At 43.9% G+C, this 17468-nt stretch overlaps 1 protein-coding gene across 2 annotated transcripts in view; it reads left to right on the top strand.

Moving 5' to 3' along the window:
• Positions 1-13654: 13654 nt before the first annotated feature.
• TRANK1 (tetratricopeptide repeat and ankyrin repeat containing 1) overlaps positions 13655-17468 on the top strand; it is a 49469-nt gene continuing 45655 nt past the window's right edge. Inside the window, exon 1 of one of the 2 annotated variants that reach the window (XM_086846992.1) lies at positions 13655-13756. The gene's annotated coding sequence lies outside the window, so the exon portion shown is untranslated. Of the gene's footprint in view, positions 13761-17468 lie in introns of both variants that reach the window. The other variant, XM_086846988.1, reaches the window with a different exon arrangement.

The raw sequence follows: 17468 nt of genomic DNA, 5'->3' as shown, positions 1-17468 counted from the left end.
TTGCAGAATGCAGACCCACGCTTCTTGCAGTGAATTTCTTGCTTCTTTAGGATGCAGAATAAAACATTAACATAAAATTTGTGCAACAAAGGTTGGCTGTATATCAACAGCAGTAGAAATAGTACTGGCAGAAAACCTATTTGCAGAGAAGGAGCTGCTTTGAGTTAATGCAGTGCCTACCTAACCCCCACACACAACCTCCCCCCCCCCCATCCCATGACAGAAAAAAAGGTCTCAGACTCATGTTCCACTGAATCAGATTATCCCATATATAATTCAGGACAGTACCTGACATAGGATCACTTGTTTAGCCACAGTAATTTTATTCTGAGTTGGTCACTGATGGTCCAGGGTTTGGTGAAAACGTGCTTCTATGAGTAGAACAGCTGCTCAACACTACATGTCACATACCATTATACAAACCCTCAGGCATTTGCATGAGGCAAGAGAAGTTTCTGCTGGACAATATTACCCCAATAAGGATTTTTTTTCACCCTAGTTTATAGTGCATTTTTATGAGTTCTGAAGGAGAAAGCATGTTCTGGAAGCTCACGATGAGAAAATAACTTTGAAGTATTTACCATCCCCTCATCACACCCTGTGTATGCAGTCCTGTCAGGTAAGGAGTTATTATTAAGTCCACTTGATATGGCCCTGGAGCACTCAGATGAACAGCATGATTTGTGCAAGATCCTATAGGACATGCCTGATAGAATTTGGAATAATTATTTTTTGTCAGTATGTTAACCATAATATCACTTCTCTACCTAGAATATGGCCATTTATTTCTATGGACCATAAAACACTCATAGTTGCATTTCCTAGATAAAAAAGAAATACTGTACAAGCTGAAGTTTTGTTACCCTCCAGGTCTTACAGGTGAAAAAATGGTGAGCACTACATACGTGGAGTTCCCTTAATGCAATGTGTGTATGGGAACTTCCTCTCCATTGGTTTTCAACTATTCAAATTCCTATTCTTCCTTTTATACCTGAACTGGTTTAACAAGATTCTCTTCCTGTAATGACCACTGTGGTTTGTTCTCACAGCTTGGGACCATCCCATTTTTGGTTCTTTTAATTTTGTTCTAGGATAGCAGATAACACAGTTAACGGCAAATAACTTCCTGTTGTCACAATCACCTAAAGGGAACCTAAACCAAACCTGACCACTGCTGCATGGTCACTACTAAAATCAACCAGAATCAGCTTGAGCTAACATAACCCAGACAATGAAACCTCCCCTGTCAAGCTGATGTAAATCCTTCAGGCTTTCATTTGTAATAGCAAAAATGGTATTTACTTGACTGCAGATGAAGCCCTGATTCTTAGAGAGGACATTGCTGCAGGCAAGACAGCTTGTATTTGTCTTTGCAGCTGTACCAGAACATTACTTGTTATCTCTTTGTCTGGCATTAAAAACTGTCACAAGTAGAATGTTTATGCAAATTAATCATGTCACTATGAAGGCAGCATTTTCCATGGTCCTAAAATGGTATAAAGATGGAATTTTCAACACCAAATTTATGCCAACTTTTCCCCCCATTACAGTAAGAGCATCATTCCACAGTGTTTAGATTTTTCCAAGCTACTGTTCATGATGATGGTAGTTTTTTTGATAGCCTACTTTTATTTTCCTTTGAAACAAAATATCTTTTGGACCAATCAGGAAGTATGAAACAAAAGGACTGTTTTATTCCTTCATTTTTGTAACTTATTTCTTGTGTGACTGTGTATTCTGCAGCATGTAAGAGTTACTTTTGTGAGTATTGTGAGGTCTGGATGGTGTAATACTTCCGCATAACGTTGATTGTACTCTGTTACTGTTTTCTCCTCAGGGATTTTGTACCTTCCAAAATATCAGTTTTTTTGGCATAGTGTTAGAGGAAGCTTAAGATGAACTTAAAAGTACTATACTAACTATATAGAATTATCATATATTACTGGGAAAAAAGTTTAGGAAAAAAAAAAACCAAATTATATACAGGTGTCTTCATCTTGAGATATAAGAAAGAATTTTTTTACAGTTAGAACAACCAGTCAGTGGAAAAACCTCCTCAAGCTTGCAGAAGACCACCCCATCACCGGGGGTTTCCAAGGTGCAACAGTGCTAGATAATGTAATCAAGGCTCCATTTCCCACCAAAACTTGGACAAGGTGAACTTTAGAGGCCCCTTCCAACCTGAGCTCTTCTATGGTTCTATGTTTATTGCATGACTGACTATGAGAAAAAAAAATAAATTGTTTTCTAATGTTTTCATTTCCAGTAAATACTGGCAGTGTTTTAATCAAATTTTTATTGACTGATTTTATTGATTGAATTTAGATTAATTTTTATTTTGCTCTTTAACTTCAATACATTACAAGAATGGAAAAAATACATGTGCCAGAGTTTCAATACTTTGGCCTTTCCTGTAGCAGGTGAAGTAACTCTTGAGGGACATCTGAGTCTTGAGCTAGGAAATCTCTAAAGACCTCCATTTTACTGAACTTCTGAGGTAAAATAAATAGAAAAAAACAAAACAAAGCAAAACAAAACTTTATTTCCAGACATACTTTTTCACAGCCAGTCAGTGATCTGCATGCTCTAAAACATACAAGTCACATTACATTTTAGGACATAGATGATTCAGCTACTGGGCAAGGTCTGGAAAAATTTTACCACCACTGTTTTCCTGGTATTTAATGTCTTTTAAATTGACATCAAGCGTAACAAAAGCACCATGGACTTCAATCAGCTCTGCCAAATTTTCACTTTTGTGTTTAACTTGTGTGGAGACACCACACTCCAATAACAAAAAAGCCTAAAGCAAATAGCTACAAACCCAGACAGAGGGAGATCCCTTACTGCAATATGGACTCTATTTCATAACTGTAAGAACAGCATGACTTCCAGATTCACATAAAATCTGAGTCATATTCTGCAGAAATTTCTGGGCGTTTCAGATAATATTATTTGCAGCATGTAACTCAGAATTGGTTTCCTGCTTGTGCCATAATGAAAAATATAATGAAACATTTCTAAGCCTGTAGGAGTTAAAAGAGCTGGGGAAATCTTTCTGTGACCTTTGAATAAGTAGTATTCAGATGCTAAATTAAAGAGATCCCTGCTATTTTTGAAGATGATCAGAGTATACCACAGCTATACTGTCTTCTTCTAGTGGTATGATAGTAACTGTGTAAAACAGATGTGCCTTTTTTCAGATAAGGCTCTTTTTTAAAAAAATTGGAATGGACACATAAGCAATGTTTTACAGCACTTCCTATGTGAGTGAGAGGGTTGGGTGTAGTGCTTGGTAACAAGTATGTAATTCAGGAAGAGTATTTCCAGTCAGCATCCCCAGAACAAGACAAAAGTCTAGATACAGACCAAACAAACATTCCTACAGCTGGAGGAAACATCCTGCACAGATGCTCAGTTGTGCAGGGATGACCATGTCATCCATGCTGTACCCCTGGGGTGGAGGGGATGACACTGGAAGGTCAGGACATTGGACAGGACACAGGACATTGGAAGGTCCTGGAGGTTGGGTGGCAGAAGGTGTCCTTTTTAGTAGACTCTGTCATGGGCTGGTTGAGAGTTTGAATCACAAAAGGGGACAAGAGGAATTTGTAAAAACTGTTTGCACTCCTGAACCCATGATGGGTGCCCACTGTAGTCACTAAAAACAAATACCTCCTGCTTAAAACTTGGCATGGAGTCATTACAAAAAAGAAAGCACAGAAAATCCTGCCAATCTCTCCTGATGCATGGCCAGAAGTATGCTAGTGCTAAGATCTGGATTGGAACGTATTTGAATTAGTTGTCCTAGTAAACTTGCACAGAGTCTTGACTAGTTTTCTGATACATAAACATCTCCTGACCTTTGGGCATCTCTTCCTAGGAATAATCATCTTCCTTTGTGTCAACAAGACTGCCACGTCTGTTCCCCCGTGAAGTAAGGCTCAATGCCACTCTCTCTTGCTAAAGTCCTGCCCAGTCCTTGGTGTTGTAGATGGACATGTTCTTTGTTGGTTAAAACTGCTCTTCATGCTCCAAAGTACCTGATAACCCTCTGCTACTGTTATTTTCACAATTGGCTTCATACAGTCTTAGTGATCTCAGAGAGGTGGCATTGGAATATCACACCACTGTGAAAGACTGAACTGTTAAGGGATAACGACTCAAAACATTCCCTTTGTGGAGAAGCCAGGATGCTTAGCTGAAATGGAGGAGGTGAGCTTTTGGGTGTGTAATGGGTAATCTCTGGTCTGATAAGACAAAGGGTAAATGACTGCTGAGTTAGGAGACAATCCTTGGAGACTGGATGGTGCCTTTTGTCATGCTAAATTCTCCTCCTCCTCCTCCTCCTCCTCCTCCTCCTCCTCCTCCTCCTCCTCCTCCTCCTATTTTCCTGGGCATTTTTCCCCACCATTCCTTTGGGACTTCTGCCCCCACCCAATGGATCTGGTCTGCAACCACCACTTCGACCAAGACTGTGGAGCAACCAAGTCTTGCCCCTGGGACTACAGGCCTACAAGGTACCCTCTTGTCCTTTCTCTCTCTTTCTTTTCATTTGTGCATGTCCTTGGGTGATGAACATTCATATTGCAATGCTTCCATGTTGTTGTATAACTATAGATAATAACAATAACAACCAAAATCGCTACATATCTGGTTTTCTTTGCAACCAAATTGTACTATAATAAACCCTACCTATATATATTTACAAACACCAACCATTTAGTGTTTCACTCTAAATGGTTTTTTCACTCCAATTTGCTCCAAGGGATCTATTAACAAGAACTTGGGTTACCCTTGCCTTCTGTGGCTTGTAACAACCACACATGGGTGTCTTCACCCCATTAAAACATAAAAGCAACAAGGACATGAGTCTGAACTTATTGACCCAAAATTTACCTGAACAAGAACTGGGAAAAATGTATGCCTTAATTCAAAACAAAAAGAGTGAAAACATGCGTATCTTTGTTTTATTATTATTTCAGGTTTCTTCTTCTTTCAGGATGACTCATCTCTGTCCACAAGCCTCGTGTTTTTGTTTGTTCTGCTGCTGCCAGCTGTTGGGTGCCCATTCTCCAGATTCCTTCAGGCACCACTACTGGAGAGATTTGTCAGCCCCAGCCTGCACCAGTGAGGCTCAAGAAGTGCCTTTCCTTAAATCTTCATCATCCCCTCTCGTCTCCACTTTTCTCTTTCTTCTTTTGCCCCCACTCCTCCTTGCTCAGCTCTTTTGCCTTCAAAACAAATAGGTTGAGGTGACAGGAAGCATGTTTCTTTGCCCTGGTCACACTTACTGCTCTCCCTGCCCATTCTTCATCCCTTGCTTGGCTCTGTAAGATCATTCAAACTGTTCCCACAGGGGTGACTGCACTTTATATAAGCAGTCTTGAACTGGCTGGGTTATTCCAAATTGTTTAGCAGCCAGAAATAAAAATAGCAAAGGAAGGTAGCTATTTTTGTGATACTAAGTGACTTTTATGCTTGTGCAGTTTTAATGCTGCTATCAATAGCTGGGTTAAAGCCTAGCTAAGAGACATTGCTAGAGTAGTCTTACCATGCACAGCAGCTTATATTTCTTTCTTAACAGGATACACAGTGCTTACTGTCACAGGACTCCAGTCCCCACTCCGGACATACTGTGCCACAACTATTTTAAGTGGGTAAAGAATCACACTGGAGAATGGCTGTGTTGGTAGCAGACACAAGAGGAACAAAAAGCTTTGTCTTGGAAAGAGCACCAGAAATTGTGTGTTCATCACTGACAACTGTACAATCACACAGACTCCTTCATGGGGGACAAGCAGTCCTTCAGGTGGTTTACAAGTGTACTGGCATATATGATGCTGGTTAAGCAGTCAGGCTTTAATGAAGAGGAGTAACAGAAAAGGATAATATGCAAGAAGCATTACACAGGAGAGATGTAAAGGGATATTTCAGCATTAGGGCAACTAGCAGAAAAATAACAAATAAGGCATGTATTTGCCATTGGTTTCACTGTCCTTTAATTATTGTGTGTTTAATTTAGTGTTCTTTTAAAGCGATTATTATGAAGCACCTGATTTCTCAGGAACAGAAATCTGTTTCTTGACTTCAGAAATAAACCAGGTCAAACAGGAGTCCATCACCAGTATTACTACGTCAGTTGGAGATAGGCTTTTAAAGTCAATTAAACATCCTGAAATAATCATAAATTCCACATCATTTGTGGAAGCTACAGCTTTCCACAAAACCACACCTACACCACAAACTTTTGCCCTCATAGCTGTAATAGCTGTAGATAATTTTTTATGGCCAGCATATTTTTGTTGCCTAGCTGAATTGTGTGGGGTAGTTATACCAGGAAATAAATGTTTTTCCATGTATGGAATCAGGGAGCAGCAAGGGCCAGTTCCTTCCCAAGGGTTGGGAACACATGTAGATGCCCAGGAGACAGGCCAAGCAGAGGTTTCTCCAGCCAGGGTCCATTCCACTGCCTTCAGTGAGGGAGCTGGCAGGATGAGAGGAAGCCAGGGACAGCCCCCAGCTCAGGGCACCAGGCAGCCCCATGGGGATGGGGATGGGCTGAGGCCAGGCTGGGATGTGTGTGTTGCCAGCATGGGTCAGAAATAGGCTTGGTGAGGGGAACTGGGGTCAGATTCAGCCCTGTGATAGCCAGGCCCATCTGTTACCTAATCTCCAAAAACCAGAATAAGACTTCTTAGCACCAATTTTTTGTGTTAAAGAGGGCGTCATTTATTTAAGTGCCTGGAAGGCATGGGGGACCACTTCTCCTAACATCCCCCTGATTGTTACAATCAAGTTGCTAATATACAGTCACTACATGCATATTATGACTTGCCTATTACCATAAAAACCCTTGTCATGTTCCCCAAGTTCCCACAGTTAGTCCTTGTTTTAGCTGTAGCTCTGTTCCTCAGCCAGATGTCCCATCTTTATCTTCTAACATCCTTGCATGGGGAATAATGTCTTCACGCCTTGTTTCTCTGCTAAAGGTCTGCAGACACAGTGTCTTCTCTGCTAAAAGTTCAGAGTCACACTCTCTTTCTACTAAAAGCTCACAGATACAGTAGAAATTGAACTAACCTTTTTGGTATCACATGGGCCGAAGGGTGCCCCAGGTGAGGTTGGTCAGAGCTCTTGAGGATGGTTGGTGGCCCCAGACCCTGATGTATGATGTAGTTTGTCCTCAGAGGAGAGGGAATGATGCTTGTTCCCCAGTTCCAGTTGTGCTGGTGTCAGGAGCGTGTTGCCACTGCAATAGATGCAGTGCCTTAAGTTCAGAGCTGACTCTGCTCACACCAGGTGCAGGTCTGTGATGAGATGCAGCAATATCTGACACAGGCTTGGCACTGTACTTGGAGCCAGGAGACACTGACTGAGGAGAGGAAGAGCTTTTGGTGGAGTAACTCTCTCAAGCTCAACATGACTCAAGGCCTGTGACATGCACTGCAATTCTCTTTCCTGGATGTGTTATGAAGGGTGTTCTTTCCCTCAAAGTGAGGTTTTCCCATCATTGAAAAAGAAGCAGGGACAGAAAGAAAGATTGTAGCACTATGCAAAGACCCATCCTTTCAATGCAATGGGTGTACCTGCATCATGAGCTCTGTTGTGCAGGTACATTTGTTGAGTGACAAGGAATTTGAGGGATCTACTACTCAATCTCCCATGCAGAAGAAATGCTTTCCCTTGGAAATGTATCCATACAGACACCTATACTCTATAGTCACAAGGGAAGGGATTTAGGAGCTATGCATAAACAACTTCATACATCATTTTTTGCCTTACTGGGCTTCATCAGCACTTCCTCCCAGTGCTTGTGTCATTTATAGCACCTCATATCAACCAGTATACCTAACTCCTTACTGCTTACACACAGTACTGCTTCCCTGAGTAGGTCCACCCTTTCAGTTTCAGCTGCTTCTCCACTCATACAGATCAGGAAATGCAATAATTTGCAGACTCAGTAATTCATTGGCAGTACATGTGACATGCTGGATGAGAAGGAAACGCCCTGCTGCGCACCAGAGAGGCTTGCAAGCTGCCAAGTTTCATTTTCACAGCTGAGTTATTAAAAAAAAAAAGTTTCGTTTTCTGTCTCATGACTGTTTTGACAAACACACCCATAGCATGCCAACAGACATAGCAGATTAATGCCAGTGTTTAGGTCAGAGTCCCTTCTGAGTCAAAAAGCAATGAGTTCTGCTTTCTGCATTGGTATTAAAGTGCGTTGGTCCTTGGTTTCTCTGTGCTGCACTGAAACATCCCTAAATAACAATGATGCACATTTTTTTTTGCACATGCCAGAGACTGGAAAGATTGATGTCTTGAGACATTTTGGGGCGCATGTGTATGGGGGAAGGGACATGTCAGGCCTTGTCCTGGCGAGGCAGTGCACTGCCCTGCACACTCCCCCTGACTTAGAGCCTGTATCCCAGCCTGGCAGTGGCAGCCAATCCCTGGCACACCAGAGCAAAGGCTCCACACCCACCTCTGGAGCCTGAGTGAGCTCCTTAGTTACCAAATGAGCAGAAGTCCCACTTGAGGGACTGGCCCAGGAAGGCCAAGGTGTATTTAGGCAACCATATGTCTTGACCCTATCTCCTCTTGGAACTTCTACCTGAACACTGCTGGAACCCAGTAGTGGGTAGCTGTATGTGTCCCTTTCTATACCTTTTCTGTCTTTCTCTCTTTCTCCTTCTTATTTCCTCTTCTTGGAATTTTTGATTAACTTAAAACTGAATGGGTTTAGAGTTTGATAAGTTGGATGGACCACGTAAATGCTTTGGGAAATGTTTCATGTTGATTGAATGTTGCTCTAAACTTTCTGCTAAAGTTCCCTGATTTTCTAAAGATGCTGATAGGGTATTTTTTGTTGTTTTGATCTTTTGAGCGTATCTTGTCATCATTCTCTCACATGCCCAACTCAGGAGTACATGAACAACGATAAGCCCTTCTAAAAGTCTCATCAAGTAAGTTTTTTTGGGGCCTTACAGGAGGCCACATAGAATTCCAGGTATATTAGTATCTATCAGCCACTCATTTCTCTCAACATTTATATCATGTTGATTCACTCAGGCACTTTTGCCTGAATAAGAACTCCAAAATCCCACCCATGATTTGATTTCTTTAAGTCACTTAGGAAACAGGATTACACTGTTTTTAGCCACCTCACATCCACATACACCTGTAGTGTGGATGCAGCTACAAAACAATTGTGGCTGGATTTTGATTACTTTCTTTAAAAGTGGCTTTACCTATTACTTTGATGCACTCCACTAGGAGCCAAGTGATATAAAACTGTATGTGCTAAGGTTAGTATTACTTTGTTTCTCTAGTCCCTAAATGGGTAGCAGAATAATTTATGTGAAAACTCAGTGCAGAATATGGATGATTAGCAGAAATCTATTTTTTTATGAGAATGGGATGGGTCGACACCAGGTGACCATCAAAACCACTCTATCTGTCCTCAGCAGGAATGGAGGGGGGAATAAAGTGGGAGAAACCCTTCATGGGTCAGGACAAAGGCAGTTTAATAAAGCAAGAACAAAGGCTGAGTGCAAAAGCAAAGGAAAACAAAAGTTTTGTTTTCTATGTCCCAGCAGGCAGTATGCAGGCACTTCCTGGGAAGTAGGGTTTTAACATGCATAGTGGTTGCTCCGCCTCCAACACAGACAATTCTTGGCACCCCTCTGTCACTGAAGAGATCCAGATGTGTTCTGTGTGCCTGAAGCCTGATGGCACCAGGGGGTACACTGTACACCAGTGCCTACCAAAGCTTTTTACTTCTGTGGGTCTGATGCACCAGGCAATCGAATCCACATGGTCCAGTAAGCCTGGCCCTCCCTTTTCTTGTCCTGGACACACAATAAAAAAACAGTGTGCCATGCAGCACATGACTGGGATTCCCTTTCCCTCCAACCAGGGCAGGAAGAGACTAATTTCTTGGGGCATGTCTAATTGCCAAGGTGATACCCATAAGGTTAAAGATGTACAGAGACAGTCTTCAAAGTTTTTGAGAAGACTTGATTCCAAAAATTGAGGTGTTGATATCTGGGCAATACATTACTGCTAAACTGTTAGAATATGAAGCTGGAGCACTTCCTGCATGTGAAAAATGACTTTCACTGTTCTGGTAAATTTTAAAAGGTTTAATAAAAAAAAAACACAATAGAAGATAAAGACAATAAAGCAAAGGGTTAAAATGGTCAGGTGTTTGGCACTCTGCCAAGAGCATACCTGGTGCTTTGGAAACACTCTTTATATATATTTTACCATTTCTATTGCATCAACTTGATGCATATTCATAGACTTTATGCGTATCCAAATTTTTCTATTAACTAGTTTACATTTTCCAGGAACTGTTTAGCATTGCCACTCCTTGAGTCCACCTTTTTAGAGCATGCATGTTTCTTGGCATGTGGTTTTAATCCTCTTCTTATCACCTTTTAATTTGGGCCTTGGCTCCTTCTTTCCACAGATGGTGAGTGTTGATAATCAGCAGGGTTCCCATCATCTGTTCATTGAATGTTGCAGACAGTTCAACATACACACATCGATTATTACAGCAAAGCCATTTTAATATTATACATATAGCATTCGTCTTAATACTTGCAAAAAGCCAATATTATACCATGTATCTATAACATTCCTCATGACCTGTGTGCACAGGACAATCATTGGATCTTTGGAGACCTCATAATAGTTTATATCACTGTAGATGACTTCCATCACCACTAATTCTCTCAGACTGGATGCCTTTGCCTGTGGTAGGAACACATTCCTGGCAAGTTCACAAGATCTTCCTTGAATTGATACATTGCTCTCACTTGAGAGGAACCATCTCCAGAGACTGTAAATTGCTCACTCTATTCCACTCTCTCAACTCTCCAGTTTCTGGTGAAACATCCCAGCTGTTGGATTTCCTTACTCTCCAGCTGTTGACTCCTACCCTGTTATCCCAGCACTGGAGCAGGCAGAAATCCGCTCATCCGGTGGCTATGATCTTCCCACGTATCTCGAAATTCTGATGAAGTCAGAGACTGGGTAGATTCTGCTTCATTTATGAATTCTCTGGCTCTTTTCTCAAATTTGTGTGCAGAAAAGGCATGCTCTGAGAAGCCAGTGTCCACAAAGGAAACAGAGGAGTCCTGCAACTTTATCTGAATAAAGGGAGAGAGTCCACCATGCCATACTCCCTGGGTTCCCTCTTGAGGTATTGAAGGGTGCAGTGTCCTTTAATCCTAAACTCCCAACGACATGTTGACCTCTTCTTTTACCCACTGGCTGAAGTACAGCCTTTCTGAAACACCTACGACATATTCCCCCCTTGAACTTGTATCATCATTTTCCCCTGAAGTTTGGAGGTTCAGGTTGTCTGGGTTCTGTGGACCCATCAGAAGCTCAGACTGTCTGGGATATGCAATAGACTTGTCACAGACCCATTTCTCCTATTGCCCTAAAGTTCAGAAGTTCAAGCTGGATCAAACTGCCTGGGTTCTGTAATAAACTCGCAGGGCTTGATATTCTAGAGACATTAGACCCATTTCGAAGACATTAACACCCACTTCTCCTAAAGACACCCACAGCCATTCTTCCAACACCTAATTGGTTCTTTCAGACATAGGCATTAGTGAAGACATTAAGACCCACTTCTCCTACCATTAGTGAAGAGCCTAAACCCCATCTTCCAGACTGAGGCATTTGCAAAGACATTAGCACCCATTTTTTTAATAATTTGTCAAAGTACCAGCTTCTTGATCAGACCTTTCTTCTTCTTCCTCCTCCTTTAGTAATTGACAATATGGATCCACTGTTTGTTTCATCCAGTGCTTCTTTCCTAGTAACAATTGCTGTAGCTGCTGTTTGGATTCCTGTCTCAACCACTGAGAGTACTCAACTGTGGCTCCATAGGCACAGGCCAGGGCCCAGGACAGTACTGGAAGCTGCTGGTTTTCACTGGGATAGGCAAGACACCTTTCTATCACTTTGTGGCATGTCAATTTGCCAGGGTAATCTGCCTCTTCAGGCGTGAATTTCCAGGATTTGGTAGATGAGAACTGCTGCAGGAACCTGCCCAAATCCTTCCACACACCCTGCCACCCCAGGACCAGCTGTCCAAGGGCACATTTCAGTATCATCTCATCCAAAAATTGTCTTCTCCTAGATCAGGATGACACTGGATTCCACAAACCTCATAATATACTAACAGTGTTAATGAGTAGTATTAAACAGCTCATGTAAGGATGAACAAGGATCTCCTAGGCCTGCAGAATAAAACCATCTGTATTAGTCCCAGGTATGGACAGGGATATGTATTTCCTCGTGCTCACCACAAGATACTTCCTCCAGAAGAGCAAGGACAGAAATGCCAGGGGAAAGGACAGAGCCTTTTTTATTACCATGTTCTCAAGCTTAACTAAATAAAGACGTAAGCCGTGCAGCCAACAATCTCTGTGACCTGCATTGGAGCCTGATGCTGAATAGCCACTGTAGCTACAGCACACTTCATACAAAATTCTTGTCTCATGCCCCATACTGGGCATCAAAAGGACCATCAAGGTGGGTTCACCTTGTCTGGAAACCAAGAGGCCATCAAGCGGCTCTGTCACTCCCCTCCTCAGCAGGACCAAGGAGGAAGGAACTAAGATGGAAAAAACCCTCACGGATCAACATAAAGGCAGTTTAATAAAATAGAAGCTCAAGCAAAGGTAAGAAGCTCAAAAAAATTGTTCTCTACTTCCCATCAGGAGGCAACATCCGGCCATGTCCTGGGAAGCAGGGCTTCGGCATGTGTAGTGCTTGCCCTGGAAAATGTAAATAATGAATGCCCCACCTTCCTCCTCCTTTCTATTAGCTTTTATATTTGAATAGGCATCACATGTCCTGGAATTCCCTTTTGGCCAGTTTAGGCCAGCTGTCCTGGCTGTGTCCCTTCCCTAGATCTTGCCCACCCTCAGCCTACTGCTTCAGGAGGAATGTTGGAGAGATGAGTGGCTGAAGCACTGGTGTGCTGTTAACACTTTTTAGCTCCCAAAGCAAAGCACAGCACGGTGGGGGCTGCTAGCAGTGAAATTAACTCTATCCCAGACAGCCCGGATAGAGGACAGGTACAGGTGATAATACTCAATACCAGAGAAAAACTCGATTGAAAACGTGTTCCACAGAGGGGTGAATTATTGAACCATCTCCTGTGAAGTATCCATCTTTGACTTATCGATCCACTTTTCACGGGAAACGACAAATTAGCAAAGAGTTGCATCGCAGGAGGAGAAGCCCGCATTCCCATGCGATCCTCGCCAGGAGCCACAGCTTCCTCTGGGCGGGGGCTGCCGTGAGAGGCCGGAGGGACAGCGCGGCGCCTCAGGACGCGGGGCTGCCCCCGGCCCGCACGAACGCTGCTTTTCCAAGTATCCTGAAGGCACCGCTACGTCATTTTAAAGAATGGCACTCTACACGCTTCCCGCTGCGGAGGGAGAGCCGAGCCATTCCAGCGCCATTCCCGAACGTTCCAGCCGGGAGATGAGCGCCGCTACCTCCCACCCCCGCCACACTCCCCGCGGCGGGCCGGGACCAGGAGGGGGACATCCCTCACGGGCGCGGCGCTCTCGTTTCGATTCCCCCCGCGCTCTGGATTTGTTTCTATTCCCCCATTCCCACTCCCACGGTGACGCGGGCGGCGGGGGCGGGACGCGGGGCGGAGAGTTTAAGGGCGACAAGCGGAGCGCCCCGGCTGCGGCGGCGGGGCACGGCCAGGCAGGTAGGTGGGTGGGTAGATGCGCTTCCTCGGCCATCCCTTGTCCCCCTCAGTACCTTGTCCCCCGCAGTACCTTGTCCCCGGTACGGGGAGCTCGGCAGTCGGCCGCGGGCCGCTCCGAGCGGGATGCCCGGGTGCGGCGGGAGCTGCCCGCGCCCCTGCGCCGCTCCATCCGTGCTTGGTGCAAGGCGGGGGCAGCCGCGGCCTCTTGGGGGTGGCTTCCCATCTCGGTGGAGCTGCTGGGAGCTTCCTGCGTGTTGGAGCAGTTCCGGAGGGGCGACGGGCTGCCCCGACGAGGAGCCTGGGTGCGGGATTTGGTGTTTGGGCAGCGGGGGTGGCTGTGCTGGTTGGGAAGCCTGCCAGGGAATGTGTGGGGTGGTTGAAGGAAAAGGAGAAGAGCGCATTCTTGCTCTGGCCAGGCATCTGGGAGTGTGTGTTGGCCTGGTATGGTTTGCGCTGTGGAGCTGGGGGAGATGCGATGCCGTGTCCGTGCTTGAAAAGAAGAGGGAGAACTCCTTTAGCATAGCCCGGAGCGAAGCATTGTCTTCAGTGGTTTTGGATGCGTTCCCTGAAAAGCAAAACTCTTGTACGAGGTCGTGGAGTGGTCGCTTAACAAAACAGACTTTTTCAACTGGAAAGGAGTTTGAGCACAGTGTGATCTGCAGAAGAATAAATGCAGAAGGATCTCTCACCAGCTTTTAAATTTTTTTTTATTATTATTTTTATTTTTTGTAAATTTAGATTTACAGAGGATTAACTTTAGATTTATTGCGAATGGGAAGAGGCTTTGCTTTCCCATGAAAATATGCCAGAGGGAGTATTTCCTATCAGCATTTTTTTACCAACATACAAATAAATTTGTCAAGCACTGGCTGAGAACTGCGCAGGCTTGAAAACCTTGATATTAGGGCGATCTTGGTGTTTTGGTCCTGGGGTGTTTTTTCGGTTTGTTTTTTCCTCCTTCCAGAGTCAGTACCCTCTGGAATGAGTTTATACTCAAGCTGTTTGTTGCCGTTTTTCTTACTCGGTCGTAGAATCATAGGAAATGCTGAGTTGGAAGAGACTTACCAGGATCATTGAGTCCAAGTCCCGGCCCCGAACAGGACACCCACCCTCACAGTCACACCATGTGCCTGAGAGCGTTGTACAAGTGCTGCTTAACTCAGACAGGCTTGGTGCTTCCCTGGGGAGCCTCTTTCTAATACCCAATCTAAACCTTCCCTGATTCAGCTTCAGTCCATTTCGTCAAGTCCTGTCGCTGGTCACGAGAGTGAAGAGATCAGTGCCTGCCCCTCCTCTTTCCCTCATGAGGAAGTTGCAGAGTGCAAAGAGATCTCCCCTCAGTCTCCTTCAGGCAAACAAACCAAGTGACTACTCAGCCGCTTCCCTTACAGGCTTCTGTTCAGACCCTTCACCGCTCTCGTGGTCTCCTTTGGATGCTCTCTAACAGCTTAATGTATTTTTTATTTTGTGGTGGCCAAAACTGGGCAGTAATATTCAAGGTGAGGCCACACCAGTGCAAAGAAGAGCAGGACAATGATAACAGGAACATTGCCAGGCTGAGCAAACAACTGCAGCAGTGTAAACAACTCCCTCTTGGACTGAGTTAGGTCTTGTATGGCTGAACTAGACTAGGGATTTCAAGATTGTTGTTATTTCAGAGAGAAACAGAAAGATTAACTTTTTCTACTGTTGTGAGGTTTTGGTGGTTTTTGTGTTGACACAGTAATGACACTGTGCAAACAGAATATTGAACATGCTTTTGCATATTTTTTTTGTGTATAAAACGGGAAATGCAAGTATTTTCTTAATTTGCTGGAAATCATAAGTATTTGTATGTATAAACAGGTGTGTTTCTTGAAAAAGCAATTCCAGACACAGCTCAACTGTACCTTTTTGTTAGGTATGGCTTTTTACTGGTAGGTTACAAAGAGGGGAGAATCACTTGAAGCTGAAGGCAAAGAGGCCTGTTTTGTTTCCTTTAACAAAACAGGATGTGCTGGGGAGCAAGGCCAGGCCTGTTGCTGCTGCAAGCTGTGAAGCAGTCTTCAAGGAAGGCTAGTCACATGTGCTTGGCCTGAGTTCAGCTTGCAAGGAAAGGAGGAAGGATGTTCTGAGGTGTCATCTGGTTTTGGCTGGGATAGAGTTAATTTTTTTCCTAGTAGCTGGTACAGTGTTGTGCTTTGTATTTAGGATGAGAATAATGTTGATAAAACACTGATGTTTTTGTTGTTGCTAAGCAGTGCTTATCCTAAGTAAAGCATTTTTCAGCTTGTCCCACCAGAGGGGGGGCTGGGTGAGGGCACAGAAAGCTGGGAGGGGACAGAGCTGGGGCAGCTAACCTGGGCTGTCCAAAGGGATATTCCATACCACAGAATGTCACATTGGTCTGTCAGGTTTCTGTTGCCTTGTCCATGAGTGTGAAACTGGTTTCACAGGGTCTAAAGCAGGTACAGAGCTGGTGTCCTGGTGTGTGTGCACCCATTTCTTTTTGTGAAAGGTATTGTCTTGTTCCTGGTGATGTGCTTCTGATATCCCTTTCCTTGCTATGTCACTTCCTTGCCTACTACCTTTCTTTGTGCAAATGAACTACAAATCCCTGCTCTAAGGATTAGTAACATTTCAGTGTCCACTTCTTGAGGTTTTGCATGGATTTCTGCTTGTCAGCAGGGCTGGCTGAACTTCTGTCTGGGTTTGGCTGCGGTTTTTGTAGTCCTGTTTGGTGGTGTTGCATCTGAAGAAGAACTGAGCTGCGTCAGCTGTGAGTTTAGTTGGAGACATCAGGTGTCTGAGCTTTGTTATTAATAACAATTCCTTTCTGAGAGTTTGCACAAACAGAAAGCAACATACAGTGGTAATATGAAAAAGGAGGACCCTGGGAGGTCGTTCAGGCCAGCTCTGCCCAGAACAGGGCCCCAGCCCAGACTCTTGTGTGTGTATTCTGCTAATACCCCTTGTTTCATTCAGACGTTGTACATATCTTCTCTACCTGGTTTGAATGTGGTATTTGAGGTGTTAACAAGCCTTTGAGATATCTGTAGTTGCATCCTGGGCTGCATTTGCCAAATGTTGATAAGGATGTTTGTCTTGTAATGTCTGTGCCCTGCAATCATCAGTTTATTACAGAGCACATTTTGAAGGAAAAGCCTGTTATAAAATGAAGAGCAGCCTGGGATGTTCTGTCTCACTCTGCTCTCTCACCCCAGCCATTTAACATCTTTTGAAAGCACAGGCAGAACTTAGAAGTCACACAGCTGACTTCCAAAATATGGAAATAGTGCTTGCCTGCTAGGCTCAGCTCAGGTGAGAATTCCTTCTCAATAGTGAGAGATGTTTTGTGCTGTCTGGGTGTGCTGATTCAGTGTGGTACTGCATTGGTGAAACTACAGAACAGTAGCCTGAATTCCTTAGTACTGCTTCTACCTGAACACTTAGGAAGGAAGTGCATCTAGAGAAGCAAAATTCTGTAAGTGGTGTTGAGGGTTGCTTATGTCCAGTGATGGAGGTTGTGTGCAGGTCTCCAGTTCAGACTGAAACAACCCAATAAAATGTTCTCTCTATTCACCTACCTGGGAAATGGTTTTCTTTGTCTTTTTAGAGGCAAACAGCTCCAGAGATGCATGCTGTCTTTATCTTTGGAGTACTGTGATGTGTAGGATGCTGACTGGCTATAGAGCCCAGAAACAGTAAAAAACTTCCTTTGGTCCAATTTGTG

This window comes from Cyanistes caeruleus, chromosome 1 (genome assembly GCF_971803275.1).
Source record: "Cyanistes caeruleus chromosome 1, bCyaCae1.hap1.1, whole genome shotgun sequence".
NCBI lineage: Eukaryota > Metazoa > Chordata > Aves > Passeriformes > Paridae > Cyanistes > Cyanistes caeruleus.
Note: the sequence above shows the minus strand (reverse complement) of the source record. Positions and strands in the feature narration are given on the sequence as shown.